Here is a 21,748-nt window from a genome sequence, read left to right on the forward strand (position 1 = left end):
AGTGGCAATAGGGATGACAGTGAAAGACCAGGATATGGACAGATCATCATGGAGATAAAAATTTATCTATGTGGGTGCTAAGAACTGACAATGACTTCATAGTACATGGTCATCATCCTCAAAATCTTTATCATTAAGTCATTTTTGTCTGAAAACAGTAGCCAACTAAACTCCCCTAAACTCTGCTGAAGATATTACCTAGCCTGGTAACAAAACATTCAGAAACCAACCCACAAGCTCGGAGAATGAACCTTCACCCTCGCAGTAGACAAACTTAGAATTGGTCTGGATGATGCAACAGGAAAAAGGGTGCTATTGTCTCTATAGAAGATACAGTGCAATAAAATACAGGTATTATTTTTTGTTGTTTCTCATCCACAATGTCAATGTTATAGGATAGATAAATGATCATCATAATAATAATGTTGGAAGGGACCTTGGAGGTCATCTAGTCCAAACCCCTGCTCAGGCAGGAAACCCTATACCATTTCAGGCAAATGGCTGTCCAGTCTCCTCTTAAAAACTTCCAGTGTTGGAGCATTCACCACTTCTGGAGGCAGGTTGTTCCACTGGTTAATTGTTCTAACTGTCAGGAAGTTTCTCCTTAGTTCTAGGTTGCTTCTCTCCTTGACTAGTTTCCATCCATTCCTTCTTGTCCTGCTTTCAGGTGCTTTGGAGAATAGCTTGACTCCCTCATCTTTGTGGCAGCCCCTGAGATATTGGAACACTGCTATCATGTCACCCCTCACCCTTCTCTTTGTTAAACTACACATACCCAATTCCAGCAACTGTTCCCTATATGTGTTAGCCTCCAATCCCCCAATCATCTTTGTTGCCCTTCTCTGTACCCTTTCTAGAGTCTCAACATCTTTTTTACATCGTGGTGACCAAAACCGGATGCAGTATTCCAGGTGTGGCCTTACCAAGGCATTGTAAAGTGGTATTAGTACTTCACGTGATCTTGATTCTATCCCTCTGTTAATGTAGCTTAGCACTGTGTTGGCTTTTTTGGAAGCTGCAGCACACTGCTGGCTCATATTGAAGTGATTTTCTACTCGGACTCCGAGATCCCTCTCACAGTTACTACTATTGAGCAAGGTACCACCTATACTATACGTGTGCATTTGATTTTTCCTGCCTAAGTGTAGAACCTTACTTTTTTCACCATTGAATTTCATTTTGTTAGATAGTGCCCAGTATTTGAGTCTGTCCAGATCCTCCTGTATTTTAAGCCTATCTTCTGGAGTATTGGCTATTCCTGCCAGCTTGGTGTCATCTGCAAATTTGATGAGTTCCCCATCTATCCCCTCATCCAAATCGTTGATGAAGATGTTGAAGAGCACTGGGCCCAGAACAGAGCCCTGGGGCACTCCACTACACACTTCCTTCCATGCAGATGCAGTTCCATTGAGGACCACACACTGAGTACAGCCTGTCAGCCAGCTAAGAATCCATCTGGTGGTGATGCTATCTAACCCACATTTTTCTATCTTATCAAGTAGTAGGTTGTGATCTACTTTATTAAATGCCTTACTGAAGTCCAAGTAAATTATATCTACAGCATTCCTCTGGTCCACTAATTTTGTCACCTGGTCAAAGAATGCAATGAGATTTGTCTGGCATGATCTGTTTTTGACAAACCCATGTTGACTTTTAGTGATGACTTTGTTTGCATCAAGGTGTTCGCTGATTTGTTGTTTGATTATCTTTTCCAGAATCTTCCCAGGTATTGAGGTCAGGCTGATAAGTCTGTAGCTTCCTGGATCTATTTTTTTTCCTTTTTTGAAGATGGGAACTGCATCAGCTCTCTTCCAGTCCTCTGGTAGTTCCCCAGTGCTCCAGGATCTTTGAAAAATATAGTTCAGTGGTTCTGAGATCACGTCTGCCAGTTCCTTGAGAACTTTGGGGTATAATCCATCTGATCCTGGTGATTTGAACTCATCTAGGCTGGACAGGTGCTCACTTACCATTTTCTTGCCTATCTTAACTTGCGTTTCTATTCTGTTTTTTATGGCACTGGTTTTGGTAGGTTGGACTGTTTTTTCCCTTTGATGCAAAAAACGAGTTAAATAGTTCTGCTTTCTCCTTGTTGCTTGTCACCTTCTTGCCATTTTCCCCCACTAATGGACCAATAATTTCCTTAACTTTTTTCTTGTTTTTTATATGTTGAAAGAAGCTTTTTTTGTTATTTTTGACTTTGGTTGCAAGCCTTAGTTCATTTTGAGCCTTAGCTTCCCTCACTTCATCTTTGCAGGCACGGGCTATTTGCTGATATTCTGACTTAGTTATGTGCCCCTCTTTCCACTTCTTATACTTGTCCTTTTTATCTTTCAATTTATCAGAGAGTTCTTTATGCAGCAATGCTGGTTTCTTTTGAGAGCTGTTATTTTTCTTCTTTGTTGGTATTGAGCTAGACTGGGCCTTTATTATCTCACTTTTCAAAATTTCCCAAGTTTCTTGAGTTGTTTTCCCCTTGAGGATTCTCATCCATGGAATTCTTCCCAAGATCTCTCTAAGTTTATTGAAATTAGCTCTTTTAAAGTCCAAGACTCTAGTTTGGCTGTGTTCTATTGCTTGTGCTTCCAGAATGTTGAATTCCAATATTGCATGATCACTTCCCCCAAAGGTTCCTGTGGCTTCGACACTTTCTATCATTTCATCTCTGTTAGTGAGAATTAAATCCAATATGGCTAATCACCTAGTTCCCTTCTCTACTTTTTGGGAGAGAAAGTTGTCTGCTAGGTTTGTCAGGAATCTGTTTGATCTTCCACTTATTGTCTCCCAATTGATATCAGGGTAATTAAAGACCCCCATTACTATTGTGATGTGCTTCCTACATACCTTAGTTAGCTGACTAGCAAAAAGTTCATCTATTTCCTCTGCTTGGTTGGGCGGCCTATAGTATATACCTATGGCAATGTCATTTTTTTCACCTTTTATATTGACCCAAATGCATTCAAGGTTATTCAAATGCATACAGTTTTCATCATTGTTGTGCTCTATTTCTGTGGAGATAAAGTTATTTCTTATATAGAGAGCAACTCCACCTTCTCTTTTGTTTAGTCTGTTTCTTTTAAATAATTTAAATCCCTCTAGCTGTGTGTTCCATTTGTGGGTTTCGTCCCACCATGTTTCCGTAATGGCAACAATATCATATCCACCCTCATTTACCTGAATTTCTAGTTCATTCCAATCTAGTACTGTAACTTCCTCCTTAATTGGGGAACAGGAGGTAGGAGATGCTGCATACTTGGAAAGTTCTTTGAAATAATTGTGTAAATGTTTGTCTGTAAGCTGAGTACCTGTTGAAGAGCTGTTTCTCCAATTTGCTGTGTTCATGCCATTTTGGCTTGCTTTTTGATTTAGGAATGTAAAAATTATGGGGAGAATGTAGTTCTGAATAACCTTTCCTGATCAAAGTTTTGGTGTTAATTACAAATCATTTTATCAGAAATATTTCCTTATTAAGATTTGCTTGATAACAAGCTCACTCATAACTTCCTTCTCTTTGTTAAAGCTCACGTAAAAGTTGGAAAATGTAATTTTGTGAAAAATATTGCAGTTGTTTGTACAAATGTAGGGCATAAAATTATCTCTATCCCATCAAGTTGCTGTCAACTCCTAGTGACCATGTAGATTTTTCTCCATGATGACCTGTTCCTAACCTAGTCCTTCAGATTTCCCAATGATGCATTTATTGCCATTCAAACTGAATCTTATCCATTTTACTGATGGTCTATTGGTTGAGAATATCCTGATTTGAAATAAAATATATTTTTATGTTACTTATTTTCATATCTAATTTTTCCTGCTTCCTATTTATATACTCATGTGAAGCAACTGGACTTTATGTAGATGTATGTTTAGTGGAGCTCCTTATTACTCATTGGTACTATTAAAAGTGCACATGAGTGAAATTGATTTCACACATCAGTGTGTGTGTGTCATCTATAAGAGGCAGCTACATTTTGGCTCCATCTATTTATAAACATATATACCTGTACTGTGCATTTTTCTCCATTTTCAATCACATATTAATAGCATCACATATTAAATATTTAAATATTAAAACTTCACATGTGAAAATGTCAAAAAAAGCCTCAGCTTGAGAGATTTTTTCCCCTGGGTGAAACTGAGACATTGTAGAAGAAATACAAATTGTATAAAAAGCAGCTAACAATGGGGAAAGGTATAAATGTTCACTTCCTTGGATCTAATCTGTATGGCACTGGATTATTTTATTGCAAAACTGGGGGAAGGAGATGGACGTTAAAGTTATTTTCACTGAACAAAACAAAGTAATCAACAAATAGAGAAGTTAGGAGAGCAGAACATTTGAGGTTTGTGCATACAAGCAGACCACGTATGCAAATTTAAAACAGCTATTTTATATACATGCATAGGCCATTTTTCAACCAAAGACTTATATTTATGTAGCTGCCTCTTCTGCCTATGAAATTATTACAGAAATCGCTTATTTCCTACAACTTGGGACCCAAAGCTGGGGGAGAATTAGTCTCATAGGAAACATGCCTCTAAATCAAAATACTTTTCTTTCGTAAAATGATCTTGCAGTGAAAAGGAAATCACCATATAGCAGCCAAATGTTCGAACAATTGTCTTTTTTAACTTAAAGGATTTGTTTGGGCCTCTCTCTCTGTGTGTAAAGTGATTTTGTATGGGAGAAGGGAAGATTAGCACTTATCAGTGTAGTGCTTTTATTTGAAATCCTTCTCTTCCCAAGGCATCAATTATTCTTTAAAAGGAGGGCCTATTTTGACACCTCATGAAACTTAAGGAAAAGCTTATTTTAGCTGCTCATTCAGGTGAGTGCTTTCAGGGGAACTTTAGCTTTCTCATCTGGAGATGATGAGGAAGAAGACCCATCAAGCATAATTACAAGGTGAATTAGGTAATCATGAGAAATCTCTTGTAAGAAGGGAAGAATTTTGACCAGAAGATCAGTGTATCCAGTATACCACATTCTCTCCCATGTATTATAAGCTGGGAAATTGTGTGGGGAGGCAATATGAAATATTACTATGGACATATGTCAGAAAATAATGGTTAAAATGGTAAAAGAGATTGGGATAGAGAGAGTTTGGAGCGGACAGTCAATAAAATTATCAGGGGAGTGGAGAGGAAAAATGAAAAAGGAGAAAGTCAAAATGTTTCTAACATCTTCCAAACCTGCAAATCCAAATACATCATGATAAGAAAGAAAGAGAGAGGATCCATCTCTCTCTCTCTCTCCCCCCCTCCCCCATGTGTGTGGGTCTGTTTGTTTGTGTGTGTGTATGTATATGCATGTGTGTGTGACAGATCTGCAAAATGGTCTTTTTTCTTTTCTTTGGGGGTGGGGTGGGTTTGCATGCCTCATTTTAAAAGTACTCATAAAACTGCTCTGCCAAAATTTACAGCTTTGAAGTTATGGAGAGGATTGTATGTGTTGGTATTTATCAGGCCCACTATTGGCTGTTCATCATTGCTGAATAAACAAAGAGTTGTGTCAATTATTCTGTACTTAGCTACATATAAATGGTACATCAAATCTTAACTGACTCAAAGCTTATTTATAAAATAACCTGATCCAGGAATAAAATTTCAGTTCAGTACCTGAAAACAAATAGCTATAATGAAGAAAATATGGATTTTACTCTTGGCTAGATGAAAAGTAAAATCTATATTTTCTTCATGTATATTTTCTTCTATGTACCACATAGCTATAATGAAGAAAATATAGATTTTACTCTTCATCTATTGCTATCTAACAATGACATTTATAATTTCAAATGGAATATGACTCTCTGCTTGTTCTTTCCCCATCAGACAGAATTAAGACCAGTTTAAATAAAACTGGGGTGAGACCTTTCTCAGGAAAATGGCCTAAAGCAACATTAAGATGAAAGAACCACCGATGCTGTGGACTGATAAAAATCCTGCTCTTTCAACAAATCCACAGGCAGTAATGTATTACCATGCTCAGTAATCACACTGGGTGAACAAAAGGAAGAATACGGCAGCAATCGAATTTGAGAAAAAGGCCTTTCATCTACGCCAGACGGACACAATTATGGAAAAAGAAATAGCCATTTTCATGTAGCCTTTCTAATCTCAGGCAGCCTTTAGGTTTACCACAAGATTAGTCTTTCTCAAACGATTCTGATCATGCACATTTCTTACAAGTAATACACTTTTAATCTCTGTAGATGAAAACAAAAACATTTGTCATTTTACATCTTTTACAACTTTTGCAAATCCTTTGGAGAAGTTCATCTTCTCAAAGGTTCAGGGCAGCCTCTGTCCATTTTCTCTGCATGGGTGTGTTCATGCCCAAAAGATGTTTCTTCGGTTGGGGATTATCCATAGCACCTTGATGCTTTAAGCATCATATTCAGAATGTTAATTATTACTGTCCGAAAGAGCCCTCCAAATGATTCACACAGTTCCGTATTATTTCTTCTAATGCACTCTGGCGAACCGTGCAGTGTGATATAAATATTTTATTACTACAAGTTTATGACAGAACTCCACTGTTGATAAATGTTATAATTAAAGCAACTCCTCTAAGGAGAGGTTTGCTAGAAATTAGAATAACATATATAAACTGTTGACTTCATTCGCCTGCCTCATCCATTTTGCAAAGCTCACCTGTTCACAATAAAATTATTTGAGAAATCTCCTGAAGTGGAAGCTTTTCTCACTCCCTTCCAACTTGTAAAGCCTAACCTATCGCTTAGTATGAGGTAACAAAGTGCCAGACTCTCAGTCTTTCCAACAAGATTTCTTCTGATTAATTGCATGCAGTTTGCTTGTAACTGTTACTGTATCCTTTGAGAAATTTTAATCAAGAATGAATAATAAAATAGAGAAATATTTAAGTAATAAATAAGGCATTTGTTTTTTTTTAAAAAAAATCAGAAACAAGGTGGGAAGATATGTCTTTACCTCTTATAAAAAAAATGGAGGCTAACATATTTTTGTCTCTATAGGTAGTCCTTGGCTTAGACCACAACTGAACCAAAAATTTCCACTGCTAAGCAAGACAGGTGTTAAGTAAGTTGTGCCCCATTTTATGACCTTTTTTGCAACAGCTGTGAAGCAAATGACTGCAGTTGTTAAGTGAATCACACAGTTGTTAAACAAGTCTGGCATCCCCATTGACTTTGCTTGTCGGAAGCCATCTGGGAAGGTTACAAATGGTGATCACATGACTCTGGGGCAGTGCAATCGTTATAAATACATGAATAATTATCGTCCTGTCTCCAACCTTCGCTTTGTAGCGAAGGTTGTTGAGAGTGTTGTGGCGCGTCAGCTTCCGCAATTCCTGGATGAAGCGGACTATCTGGACCCGTACCAGTCCGGTTTCACACCCGGTTACAGCACGGAAACGGCATTGGTTGCACTGGTAGATGATCTCTGGTGGGCCCGGGACAGGGGCTGTTCCTCTGTCCTGGTCCTACTTGACCTCTCAGTGGCTTTTGATACCATCAACCATGGTATCTTGCTGCGACGGCTCGAGGGGTTGGGAGTGGGAGGCACTGTTTTACGGTGGTTCCCCTCCTACCTCTCGGGCCATTCGCAATTTGTATTGGCAGGGGGGCAGAGATCCACCCCGAGGCCCCTTTCTTGTGGGGTGCCTCAGGGGTTGGTTTTCTCCCCCCTCCTGTTTAACATCTATATGAAGCCACTGGGTGAGATCATTCGTGGTTTTGGGGTGAGGTATCACCAATATGCGGATGATACCCAGTTGTTCATTTCCACCCCAAACCAACCCAGTGATGCCCTTGACGTGATGTCCCGGTGCCTGGAGGTGGTACAGGTCTGGATGGAAAAGAACAGGCTCAGGCTCAACCCCTCCAAGACCGAGTGGCTGTGGATACCGGCATCTTGTATTGTCCAACATGTTCCATCTCTTTTGATGGGGGCTGAGGTATTGCCCCCTTCTGAAAGGGCTCGCAACTTGGGTGTCCTCCTGGATTCACGGCATTTGGAAGAACATTTAACTGCTGTGACCAGGGGGGCCTTTGCACAGGTTCGACTGGTGCGCCAGTTGCGCCCCTTTTTGGACTGAGATGCCTTATGCACGGTCACCCACGCTCTTGTCACTTCTCGCCTGGATTACTGTAATGCTCTCTACATGGGGCTGCCCTTGAAGTACACCCGGAGGCTTCAGCTGGTGCAAAATGCAGCCACACGGGTATTTATGGGAGTTCTTCGATACTCCCATGTTACTCCACTCCTGCGCGAGCTTCATTGGCTTCCGGTTGTCCTCCGGGTGCGATTCAAGGTGCTAGTAATTACCTTTAAAGCCCTACATGGCTTAGGCCCGGAGTATTTGCGAGACCACCTGCTGCCATTGTCAACCTCCCATAGCCCGGTTCACTCCCACAGAGTCGGCCTCCTCAGAGTTCCGTTGGTTAAGCAATGCCAGCTGGCAACCCCTAGGGGGAGAGCCTTCTCTGTGGGCGTGCTGACCCTCTGGAATGAGTTGCCTCCGGAGCTGCGAATGGCCCCCGACCTTCGGTCCTTTTGCCGTGACCTGAAGACATGGATGTTTCAACAATCGGGCCTGGACTGACTATGGTTTTAAATTTGGTTTTATGGGGTTAAATTACTATGTATTGAACATATCTACTGTTTAATTCTTTTTTAAATTTTGTATTTTCGTGTTCTTTTTTAGTTTTTATTGTTGCGAGCCGCCCTGAGTCCTTAGGGAGAAGGGCGGCATATAAATATAATAAATCAAATCAAATCAATCAAATCAGTTGCCAAGCACCTGAATTTTGATCACGTGACCGTGGGGATGCTTCCACAGCAGTAAGTGTGAAAAATGATCATGTCACCTTTTTTCAGTGCCACTGTAACTTCAAATGGTCACTAAATGTATGGTTGTAAGTTGAGGACTACCTGCATTGCACTTTACCTCACCAATAGAAAGTGGTATAATTTATGCAAAGAGAAATATATACTTTTTTTTTAAAAAAAATGCCACTGCTTGTTTTGTGTTTCTATGCCAGAAAAAAATGAAGGTTTTTTTATTTTACTTCTGTCATATAATATTAAAAGTAAAAATGCCAGAGCAAATGATAGTCACTGTATTCTAACAGCTTAAAGCAACACATAAAATCTGGGCTGACTTGTAAGCATTGCCATCCTTTCTACCGGCAAAGAATTTCCAATGCACATTAAAACCATCCCATTTCTTGTACTTTGCCCTACAGAGCCAAAGAGACCTGCCCACTCGCAGAAGGCACTTTCAGTCAATTGTTGCTCATCTTCAGCCAGTTAACAGTTGAACAAAGAGGATATGCCAGGCAAGTTGCCCTCATTCTCTGCCTGCCTACAGCTTGCCAACACCTGAGCTTATCGTTCTCCCAAAAAGTTCTAGAACCCCATCAATAAACAAACAATGGTTCTCCTTTTTTGCCGCCGCCGCCACCACCACCACAATCCATGAATTTGTTCACATTTTGAGCTGTTGTGTGAATAGTGCCCATAGAGGAGGAACTGGTGTAATAGGACTACAATGAAGTGGTAGTTTCTCAGGAAAGAGAAGGTGTGTGTGTGTGTGGGGGGGGAAGATATGAGGCAGCCCAACCCAGAGATGGATAAGAGACAGAAGAAGAGAGTAAGAATAGCCATCTCCCAGGGTATAGCCATTAGAATGAGAGTAGTAAGGGCTTAGTCAGGCAAGTTTCTGTCTCTAAAAGTGTAAGCAAATAAAGAACTGAACTCTGGAAGAATTGCTCTGCGTCATTCTTGGACTTAGCCTGACAGGTGTGGACTTTGGGTGCTTTTCATGCTCATTTAAGTAAAGGCTGAGAAGACGAGATCAGATGAGGATAGGATTCTCTCCATCTTATCACAGAATCTCAGTTTCTTACATACTTGCCACAGGGACCAGAAGTTTCAGGATTAAACAAATACAAAGCAACTATTATTTTTCCTTTCCTCTTTTTCTTCAGGAAGGGCTTAGATAACGGAAGCCCTATGAACAGGTAATAGTGAAAGTGAAAAGACAGAAATTGGATTTCACTATTATGGTAACAACAGTGTAAGTAAGGGAGTGAAAATCCTTCCCTTAATTTGCAATGCTACTTGGAAGCCAGAATATTACCTGTCTTGAGAATGCAGCCTCTCTTCCTTAGCCATGTGGTTTAAGTTTCAATTGCAGGTACTTCCACACCACCACCAATTCAATTCCCCAGTCCCACAAAACAAATATAAAATTGGCTAACATTCATGTTCATTGATATTAACCAACAGATGAGGGTGTGTGTTTTTTCTTCAATAAGTGCCTTGCCTCTTCGTGGCTTAAACTCATTAAAGTGCTCATTTCATGGGGATGTTTTTTTTAACAAAAAATTTCAGTTGCCACAAAGAGGAGTTGCAAATTTACAAGGCACTGTCCCGGAACCACAATTAGTTCTGTAGAAGGAAGTTAGGGGAGAGGCTGGCTTCAGCCCAGAAAGTAGGAGGGACTCACCGAGGAAACTGCCTACTCTGAAGCACTTCAGTTCTAGCAGGATAGTGTTTTGGCAAACCACAGCTGTGATGGTATGTGGAAATAACTTGGGACACAGGAGGAAGATCCACAGCCTGGGCAATGGTCTGATAAGAGGCAGCTCAGTCTGTGCAAGTGGGAGGAACATATAGAAAGGGACCATTTTAGAAGGAACCATTCCTAATTTTCCAGAAACTAAAGAGAGGATGGGAGAAATATTTTCATCTTGCAAGATTCTGTTTAATGTAACTTTAAAATAAAAATAGTGTTGATGCTCCTGGTTGTACTTCCTATCTGGACAGTCTCAAAGTGACTAACAGTTACTCAATGGAAAATAAATTCACTTGGCCATTAAACACAAACAACAGTGTAAGACTAACACAGCTGTGGAGCTGATTTTGTAGAAGAACAAAGCTGTATCTGGAGGTGCCCAGTAATAACCCCTGCTTAGGCAGGACTTCAACCTTAAAGATGGGAAGGAGCTGCATCTAAACTGGCACCAAATCTTCCAGTTGGTGTTAGCTATTCTAATATTACTGCTTCTCACTCTCAAATTGTATTTGCACTTGCAAAACATCTTCATAACCTTAGCCCAGATAGTGCAGATAAGCAAGTGATGGAGAGTCAGCAAAAATGGAGTTTTGGGAAAGAGAAGAAGAAGCGTGAAGGTTGAAAAGATCCAAAGCGAAGGAGATACTGCTGACTATTGATGGCAATTTGTTTCTGACTGCTGATGATAGATTCCCCACTCCAATATTCAACCAGAGCATTGTCTTCTATTGAGCTTAACTGAGGCAGGTTCAGGACATATAAAAGAAAGCCACTTTCCAAAGTTGAGTTCACTGAACTAGTGAACAGAGAAAGGAAACGAGTTTGGTTGGGGAAGTCATCACAGAGAAATCCCTTCCCACTGTCATTTTCATAATTTTTGAGGAGCCAATAGCAGAGATTCACAGAATCTCCACAGAAATGAGAAGCTTTCATTTCTTTCTTCTTTGTTCATCTGAAAACCATGGGAAGAACTGCTGTTGGGACCTACAGCATAGTTCTTTCCTTTCACAAAACACCAAGTCTTACAAATGCTGACCTTCCTGAAAGAGAAGATGAGGGGGCCGGAGCTAGAGGTAACCTGTTCATCTCTCACTCCCTATTTGTCAGGGACGATGGACTGAATGCAAGAAACATTTGGTGAGGGACAATATGGTATATCAAGTAGACGTCCAGAAGATGAGAAGAGGGGAAAGGTGGAGGGGACATAAAAAAGAAGGAACATGATTAAAAAGGGCCAAATCTGTCAAGGAGAGTTTTTTCTCTGGAGCTTCAAGAATAGATTTCAGAATTATTCTTTTGCAAAAGAAATCAAAACCCCCCAAAAAGCAAATGCAAACCTAACCCTAAGCTGCAGCATCAGAAATGTGGTCTCAAGGTCAAGAAAACTCAGTTTTTCTCTATTCTGCATTAGCCATGCTACATTTAGAACATTGCACCTAGTTCTGGGCAGTACATTTTAGATATACACTGACCAAAGAAGCCATGCTCTGAGAAGACCAATCAAAAACAAAAGGGATATGAAAAAAGTATGATTAACAGTTATGTTTAGCCTAGAGAAGACATGATAATTCTCCAACCATCTAAAGCAGGGGTCTTCAAACTTGGCCCTTTTATGACTTGTGGACTTGAACTCCCAGAATTCCTCAGCCAGGCATGCCTTGCTGAGGAATTCTGGGAGTTCAAGTCCACAAGTCATAAAAGGGCCAAGTTTGAAGAGCCCTGATCTAAAGGGCTATCATGTAGAAAGCAGTACTGTTCCAGAAGATAAGAGTCAATGGGTTTAATTACATGGAATTTTTAATTGGACCTCAGGAAGAATTTTTAATGATAGAAGCTGTTCAACAATGAAACACACTGCACTACGAGGTGATAACATCTCAATCACTGGAAATATATGAAGAGAGGCTGATAATCATTTGTTGGGGATAATACAGTAGTATATTTCTTTAGTGGGCAAAGAGTTGAAGAAGATGGCCTTCAAGATTATTTCTAACCCTTACTTATACGATTCTGTGAGAAGGGACTATATTGTTCTGCTAAATAAGATGACTTATAATACTTTTCTGCTCTTTCCAGACTTCAGTTGCCTTCCCCCTATTGGTGCTAGGTTTCAAAAATTTGTACAAGCTCTGGTAGCCCAGTGGTTAGTAGTGCAGTATTGCAGGCAAACTCTGCCCACAGCCTGGAGTTTGATCCTGACTGGTTCAAGTTGACACAGCCTTCCATCCTTCCGAGATCGGTAAAATGAGGACCCAGATTGTTGGGGGTAATATGCAAATAATGCTTACATTGTAAACCACCCAGAGAGTGCTGCAAGGTGCTATGGGGCAGTATATAAATCTAAATGTTATTGCTATTACAAGACCTCATATTTAATTTTCTCTTATTCTGCAGTCAGTAAGATAAATACAAAGTCAAAATAAGGAAGCACACACTCCTGTGGCACGCCCCCTCCTCCATCGGATTTCTTCCTGAAATAGTTTTGACTGCACAATAATGAATGTTTAAATTGGGATTATTGCAAGAAATCTTTCCGCCCCCCAAAAGAGAAAAGATTCTACAACAGGTATAATTGAAAACTGAAGCTTACCCAAAGGTGTCAGCACTCGTCATCCTTGGCGGAGGGAAATAAAAAGAAGAAGAAGAAAAAAGAAAGGGATATGGAAACAGGTGGAGAAAAGAGTATGAAAAACAGAGTGAAATACTGTTCGGAGAACTGTACATGGTCATAATTTCTTTGCCACAAGCTTCTCTTGCTGATGAATGTGTGATTGGGGAATTCTTATGGGAAGGGAGAGTTTTATAGTACACAAAATTCCCATGCTGCTTATAATTTTGGAATTGGTCAAGTAGAGTAAGTGTAAATAAAATAAAATAAATATAGCTTGTATACTCTAAGCTGGAGAGCTGGAAGTTCATTCTGGATTGCTTCCTTTTTGGAAAGGATATCATTTGTTTACACATAGCCACGTTCTACTGTATTTATCAAATACAGATGTGGATCTCCCCACGATTTGCTCTTCAATATTTTTTCTATTCTAGAAAGATCGGCTTTGGAAATCTCTTTTTCCAATCCAAATGCCTAAAACTGATGTAATATTAAATGCATTGATCATGACGACAAATACACCTGAATAACAATGCATGCCCAGTAAACAAAGTTACAACTGAGGATGCAGCATGGGAAGTTTCCTTATGAATACAACATGTGCAGTGTAGCATGACTCTCCATATCTTATTTGATACTTGTCTAATAATTCCCAACAATTTATACCTCAAATTCCAAATACAATTCTTATTTTTTTCCTGACTTGTGAGCTAGAATCCAATATTTTTATTAGAATAAAGAAATGGATTATAAAAATTACTTCCTCTGTTGGAATACTACATAAAGGTAATAAACTATGTGCAGAAATAAATGTGGCAAGAGGAGCATTGGGCACTCATCATAATTTGAACAACTTATATTTCTGCCCATTTGTTTATTTTACTACTACTTGAGTCAGAAATAATAGCAGAAGCAGAAATGGTTGCCTGTAGTATGGACTAATCCTGCTTGGATGTTATGTATTTATCCCTATATTTTTAATGTTCTTTTCTCATTTAAATGTTTTAATAGTAGATTATCAATTTACTTTCAGCTAGGATAACTAACCATTTTCTCCTTGTGTACCCCACCCCACCAACTAACAATATTTCTACAGAGGACAATCCAAAATACCAAGCAGAAAAGAGCCACACTCTTTCCACAATTATTGTAATATATAATACATTTTGCACTGCTTGTGCAAAAAATGGAAAGTGTAAAGAAATCCTGAAAATTAATTCAGAATTGAGAAAGAGAACGTGAAATAGGGGTGATTGCTCTAGGGCACAGGTGTCAAACTCGCCACATCACATGACATGTCGCAACGTATCATGACTTTTTTTGCATTGCTGGAGCTGAGGTTGGTGCGGCCTCCGTATGGTGCAACTGGTCTGTAGACCGGCAGTTTGACACCCCTGCTCTAGGGCATCCCAGCTCTTCCTTTTTGGTGCTTTACAAGGATGTAACCTGATACGGGCTTTCATTCTTTTTTATCCAGGCAAGAGCTATCTGTAAACAAGAGATGGTAAGACAGGCTATTGGGCCAAACTGAGCACTTTGAGTTAAAAGTAACTTCTTGTAGGCTTAAGAAATTACATTCCTTAAGTATTTCTGATACAGATCTCTTCTCCCATTTATTTTCTTATTTTGAAATAAATTTAGTTTTAATAGCTGTAATTTATATATATAAAGGTAAAGGTTCCCCCGCACATGCGTGCTAGTCGTTTCCGACTCTAGGGGCCGGTGCTCATCTCCGCTTCAAAGCCGAAGAGTCAGCGCTTGTCCGAGGACGTCTCCGTGGTCATGTGGCTGGCATGACTAGACGCCAAAGGCGCACGGAACGCTGTTACCTTCCCACCGCAGTGGTCCCAATTTTCCACTTGCATTTTTACGTGCTTTCGAACTGCTAGGTTGGCAGAAGCTGGGACGAGTAACAGGCGCTCACTCTGCTATGTGGCACTCGGGATTCGACCCGCCAAACTGCCGACCTTCTGATCGACAAGCTCAGCGTCCTAACCCACTGAGCCACCGCGTCCCATATATATATATATATATATATATATGTGTGTGTGTGTGTGTGTGTGTGTGTGTGTGTGTGTGTGTAAATTACTAACAAAGAATTAAAGGGAAACTGAGATGCATTTCTGACTCCTTAGTCGTCCTCAGTCAGCTATACCCTTCTGAGATTCGAACCTGGGCTGATTGCATACAAGGCAGTGTTATTTGCCTCTAAGCCACAAGGTCCCTCTCGCTCTGTTAGCTTTTTTCTGCAAGGGAAGATATGTTTCAAATGTTAACTATTTAGATAACCTTGCTAGGCCCCAAACATGGGGCAAATCTTTATTTCCTGTTTTCAGCCTATCTTGAAGGCCATCAAACAGGCAGTAGTCACACCGGACAATTCATATATTTGTGTAAATTACTAACAAAGAATTAAAGGGAAACTGAGATGCATTTCTGACTCCTTAGTCGTCCTCAGTCAGCTATACCCTTCTGAGATTCGAACCTGGGCTGATTGCATACAAGGCAGTGTTATTTGCCTCTAAGCCACAAGGTCCCTCTCGCTCTGTTAGCTTTTTTCTGCAAGGGAAGATATGTTTCAAATGTTAACTATTTAGATTACCTTGCTAGGCCCCAAACATGGGGCAAATCTTTATTTCCTGTTTTCAGCCTATCTTGAAGGCCATCAAACAGGCAGTAGTCACACCGGACAATTCATATATTTGTGTAAATTACTAACAAAGAATTAAAGGGAAACTGAGATGCATTTCTGACTCCTTAGTCGTCCTCAGTCAGCTATACCCTTCTGAGATTCGAACCTGGGCTGATTGCATACAAGGCAGTGTTATTTGCCTCTAAGCCACAAGGTCCCTCTCGCTCTGTTAGCTTTTTTCTGCAAGGGAAGATATGTTTCAAATGTTAACTATTTAGATTACCTTGCTAGGCCCCAAACATGGGGCAAATCTTTATTTCCTGTTTTCAGCCTATCTTGAAGGCCATCAAACAGGCAGTAGTCACACCGGACAATTCATATATTTGTGTAAATTACTAACAAAGAATTAAAGGGAAACTGAGATGCATTTCTGACTCCTTAGTCGTCCTCAGTCAGCTATACCCTTCTGAGATTCGAACCTGGGCTGATTGCATACAAGGCAGTGTTATTTGCCTCTAAGCCACAAGGTCCCTCTCGCTCTGTTAGCTTAACATTTGAAACATATCTTCCCTTGCAGAAAAAAGCTAACAGAGCGAGAGGGACCTTGTGGCTTAGAGGCAAATAACACTGCCTTGTATGCAATCAGCCCAGGTTCGAATCTCAGAAGGGTATAGCTGACTGAGGACGACTAAGGAGTCAGAAATGCATCTCAGTTTCCCTTTAATTCTTTGTTAGTAATTTACACAAATATATGAATTGTCCGGTGTGACTACTGCCTGTTTGATGGCCTTCAAGATAGGCTGAAAACAGGAAATAAAGATTTGCCCCATGTTTGGGGCCTAGCAAGGTAATCTAAATAGTTAACATTTGAAACATATATATATATGTTTGTTTTGTTGTTTTGTTTGTTGTTTTGTTTGTTAAACAAATTACATGAAACTTGTGAACTTATGTGTGCAATTAACACTATATAGGAATAATCATAGAGATTATGATATATAGGAGACAAATATAATTATAATCATATCTCTATTTCATGGATAAAGTTCAACAGGAAATGTAGATTTTTGGTTTATGTCAGGGATGCAGAGAGCGAGACTCCATATTCACATGAAGCCCCCCCCCCAAAGCCTTGAATGTAGACTCTTAAAACAGCTCAGGTTGGTCATCTGATTTTTGTAATTTTATTGTGACTGAAGATGTTATTAAACCTACACAGAGTAATATTGACTGCATAAATGATCTGCAGAGGCAAACAATAGACTGGACTTAATTTGTTGGTCATGGGGCTACTGAAATCTAGAGCTGCAATTTAACAGCAAGTGTAGCCCTTCAGGCTAATCTAAGTAACCCATATTGGTCCAATATTAGCAGAATTCAGGCCAGAAAATTACCAATTCAGATTACCTATCTAACACATTCAAACTCTCCTTTTTGCCCACTTTAATATATTGCCTGCCATAATATCATCCCTTTGGCAGAATAAATGTGCTCCTGTGATTTGGAGTAACCTGTTCTTTAAGGTCTTTCCTATAGGAACCTGTGCTCTACTCTGATAACTCCATGTAAGGTAAATTTCATCTGGGGATGATTTTATTAACTTAATTCCATCCATCCATCCATCCATCCATCCATCCATCCATCCATCCATCCATCCATCCATCTCTAATACCACTCAGCTCTAAATGACTCTAAAACAGTGGTGTCAAATTGCCGGCCTGTAGGCTGGTTTCATCATCATACTGAAGCTGCACCCACCCCATTGCTGGCATTGCAAAAAGAGCCGCGATATGTCACGACACGTCATGTGACATGGAGAGTTTGATACCCATGCTCTAGAGCTTTAATCTCTTCAGAGGAGTTGCAAAATTTCTTACAGACACCAGTACTTTATGTGGGAAAATATTGAAATAATATTAGGCTTTTATTTTTTTTATGACCACAATAAAGTTACACCTGCATAACTGAATTTAATTTAAGTTTCAATTGCTTTGTATTATTATTTCCTCAGTCTTGCCTACTATTAGTGACCATTTCCCTGGCATATGATCCCTGGAATATTCCAGATATGGTCAAGTGCAGTCCATGAAGGGCACAAATTCTTTTTGTGAAAAACATTGTTTTTATATAACCTTCCTTAGCTTAGCTAAGAACTGTCCACTTTTACTGGCATTGTCATTCCCTCATTATTCTCTAAGCTTGAATATATAGGATTTAATCATTTTGAAGCAGCTTTTCCTCCATAGGTTGTTTCTGGTTTAAGAGCCACATGTGCTAATGGAATATTTTTCTAGGATTGGGGTTTCTGAAAATAGATACCTTGACTTTGTGCAATTTGATATTGTAATAAATCATAATCCTTTGAAACAGCATGTTACTGTCCAGAAAATATGCTGGAGTGTCTATCAATGCTAGAAACACGTTCCATAGGCCTCATGTATTATTATTATTATTACTATTGATTTTATGTTTTCCAGCACACGATGAGATCATATTATACTTAAAAATTGTGGCCTGCACAACTGGTGGCTGTACGTACAAATGAACAATAAGATAAGAAACAGTGATATACCATTAAGAGAAATCCTTAGAAATATTGGGATATTTTATATTTGGAGTAGTAAAAACATGTTCTGGAGTCTGCATTTCTAGTTACATATTCATCTGAATATACAGTGATTTGCATGGGTACCATATTTAAAAAATGTCTTGCTCACCAGTCAAATAAATGAAAGGCTCTAATGTTATATATTCTACTCTTCTGAAAGCCTGCAGGTATTTATTTGAGGTGGGACTAATCTTTTTTAAATGCCATACTTCAGCTTCTTATTAATTCATACTTATTTGACTATTACTGCCAATGGTCATATAACACTGCATTTCACATTTTTAACCCAAAGTGCATTTTTAACCTAAAGTGCATCATTTCAAGTTTTAAGCATTTTGCTACAAAACTATTTAGTTTTGGAGTATAAAAAGATTACCTAGACAGCTACATTGGCTATAATAGCATAGAAGTGTTAACAACTAATGTTCCAAGTAAATTATTATATTCTCTAGAAATTCATTTAAACCGATGACCATACAGTATGTCTCTACATGTGCAGACATAAGCAATGCAGGGAAAGTAAATGGAAATATACAGATAGTTAACATGGACATATAATTGCTTAAAAGAATCTTGAGTTTTCCAGAAAGAGAAAGGCAGGAAGTGCTTTAACAATGCGAATGGACATCAAATTGACAATGAGAGATAGAAAGAAGCAAAAAACCCAAAAACCCTTTATTTAAATAAAAGCAATTCCCCAAAACAATAAACCTAGCAGTGCAGGTATGTGCATTTCCTAAAGTATTAAAGCAAGTGAACTAGTGAGCTGCAGCAACCCAGATATAGAAGCAGCACTAAAAGATCCAGTAGGAAGGAAGTAAACTTAAAATAGAGAGAGAGAGAGAGAGAGAGAGAGAGAGAGAGAGAGAGAGAGAGAGAGAGAGAGAGAGAGAGAGAGAGAAATGCAAATACAAAATGAAGAGAAAAATAAAGCAAGGTCAAGAGGGAGAAACAAAAACAAGACAATGACACTAAAAAGAATATAACGATGAGAGTACAAGAAAAAAAAATACAAAAATGACAGAAGGAATAGGAAAAAGGAGGGCAGAAAGAAAAGTGGCCTCAGCTATCAAAACAATTGTGTGCATCTAGGAAGTCAGGATTCTTAAAGATGCAGTATTCCTCTTAAAAAATGAACCAGGAGGGAGAGAAAAATTAAGACTCTGAGCAGCCACCATTTCAGGGTACTGATTCAGTAACCCAAGGAGATAATATTTCAGTTGGGGTTTCTTTGTTAGATTAATTTTATTAGCCCTGTAATTCCTTATCTTACTTTTTTGTAGTTGTTCCCTTAACAATATTTCATCAAGCTACCAAAAACATTTTAAAAATACTTCCTTTGTTCTTATGGTTTCTACTAGGCTCCAGCACCTTACCGATCTTATCCGGGCTCTGAAGCCCAACTGGTTGGTTAGTACTTGGGTAGAAGACTAAGGGAAATCCCAAAATTGCAGGCAAGCCAGGGAAATTGATAAACAAGGCTATGGCAAACCACTTGTGTTTCCGTGACCAAGAAAACTGCATCTACAGTATGTGTCTTCAAAGTCCCCAGAATTCAAGATAAACTTGAAGATCTTTTTCCGTATTTCTGTATTTAAATAGGATGCTTACTTTTTAGCTTTTTCTTTTCATGTGTCATTGAGAAAACTATTGTAGTCTATTTTAAGATATATCACTAATCCTTATAAAGTAGGGCCTCTCTCTAGTGAGTGCTTAGTAGAAATAGTCCTGGAAGCTTATCAGTGCTTTGGAGAACAAAGCGACATTGATAGGGATCCATTTTAGGGAAGTGGTGAATGTGCTAATGTTGGAGCCTTTCTGAGAAAAAGGACTATTGTTTTGCTGGTTATTTCAACAAAAGATTTTACAGCAAGAAGGAGGGGAGGAATAGCCACAAGGTTGGTGGGTTAGCACTGTGATCGGTCTGGCAAGAATTCTGAGCATATAGTTAGGCATTCAAAATCCTATTGTACTACAGTCACTCCATGCTGAAATTTGCATCAAGTATTTGGCTCTTGCAACAGTGCTTAGGAATTCTCTGATGAATATCACATCAAACAGCAGCTAATTATTTCTCCCCAGCTTATGAACGGTTTATGAGATCTTGGCAACAACTCTCCTTTCCTCATAAAACAGAGTGCCTTGCTTGTTGCCAGACCATCCCATCTGCTGAGAGGCAAAGTTCCTCTCTCCACTTCTTTAAATTGGGAAGCTGTTGTAACTTTCAGAAAGTTAATGGAATAGCCTTACAAAACATTTCAGGGCTTAAAGTGAATTAGGGTTCTCACAAGTTCACTTCAGAGGACTATTTTCAATATTAGATTTAGTACAGGATTGCGACAAACAGTCTCCAATTCTTGCCCCTATAATATACTTAAATCATCATTTCCAATCTCAATATAAAATAATAATGCTAATATAATTCTCAGGTCAGCTGTAAACATTACAAAAGACCCACCATGAGGTCATTTAAACATTCTAAAGAAGCATACAATGCTTGTTGGTGATGGTGTTCCTGCTTTTCCCTCTATATGCATATTGGCTGTATTAGCCCATGAATATAGTGGAACTACTTTCTTTTTCTCTGTGTGCAGGTAAATTGAAACTGCACAGAATAAACTTAAGAGCTTCTGGGACAGAAGTTTTAATTGCAAGACAGGCTTGAGCACCAGTATCACTCCTTAAAGAGATTATGAATATGTAGTTTTAAAACATTTCTTGATTTAAAAAAATAGGAATACAATATACAAACTTTGCTTGTTTGATTTGGACTGTATCTATGTTCTATATTCAAAAGGCAGACTTGAAAAGACATAGGCTTACTTAGAACTTTCTCAGACTATACAAAAAGTTCTTGAGATGATTGGAATAGGTTAAACTCAGAGCATGATTTTATGGCATGTTAATTGGATCCCCTATCTGGCTAAATTTATGAATAATTTGTAAAATATTAATGCTGGAAGAGTTCCTTAACATAATTGAAAGACCCTAAAAATATAAGCAGTTTTAAAAATTACAATAAAATCTTCAGTAGTCAATGGAGGAAAAAAATGAGTTGTTATGTCATATATTTGCTGAAGTCCTGCATGTTACATATATTATTAAGAGTGTTTTCCAATTAAGAATCTCTGCCTCTTTGAAACAGCAAAATGTGGAGTGACCCCAAACTAAAGCTGTCTCTGAAAGAAAAGAACCAATTAACCATCATTATCTGACAGAAAGCTTGATCTTCAAAGTTCAAAGCTTATTCTTAAACATCAAGGAGATAAGCTAACATATTTTCTGTATCCCATACATAAGAGTCAAATGAAACTCATCTGAGGTTGGTTAAATGGTTCACTA

At 38.9% G+C, this 21,748-nt stretch overlaps 1 protein-coding gene across 2 annotated transcripts in view; it reads right to left on the reverse strand.

Moving 5' to 3' along the window:
* BRSK2 (BR serine/threonine kinase 2) overlaps window positions 1–21,748 on the reverse strand; it is a gene marked incomplete at its 5' end in the record, with an annotated part of 464,582 nt that overhangs the window by 55,895 nt on the left and 386,939 nt on the right. The window lies entirely within an intron of this gene.

The sequence above is a fragment of the Vipera berus genome, assembly GCF_964194415.1.
Source record: "Vipera berus genome assembly, chromosome: 1".
Lineage (NCBI taxonomy): Eukaryota > Metazoa > Chordata > Lepidosauria > Squamata > Viperidae > Vipera > Vipera berus.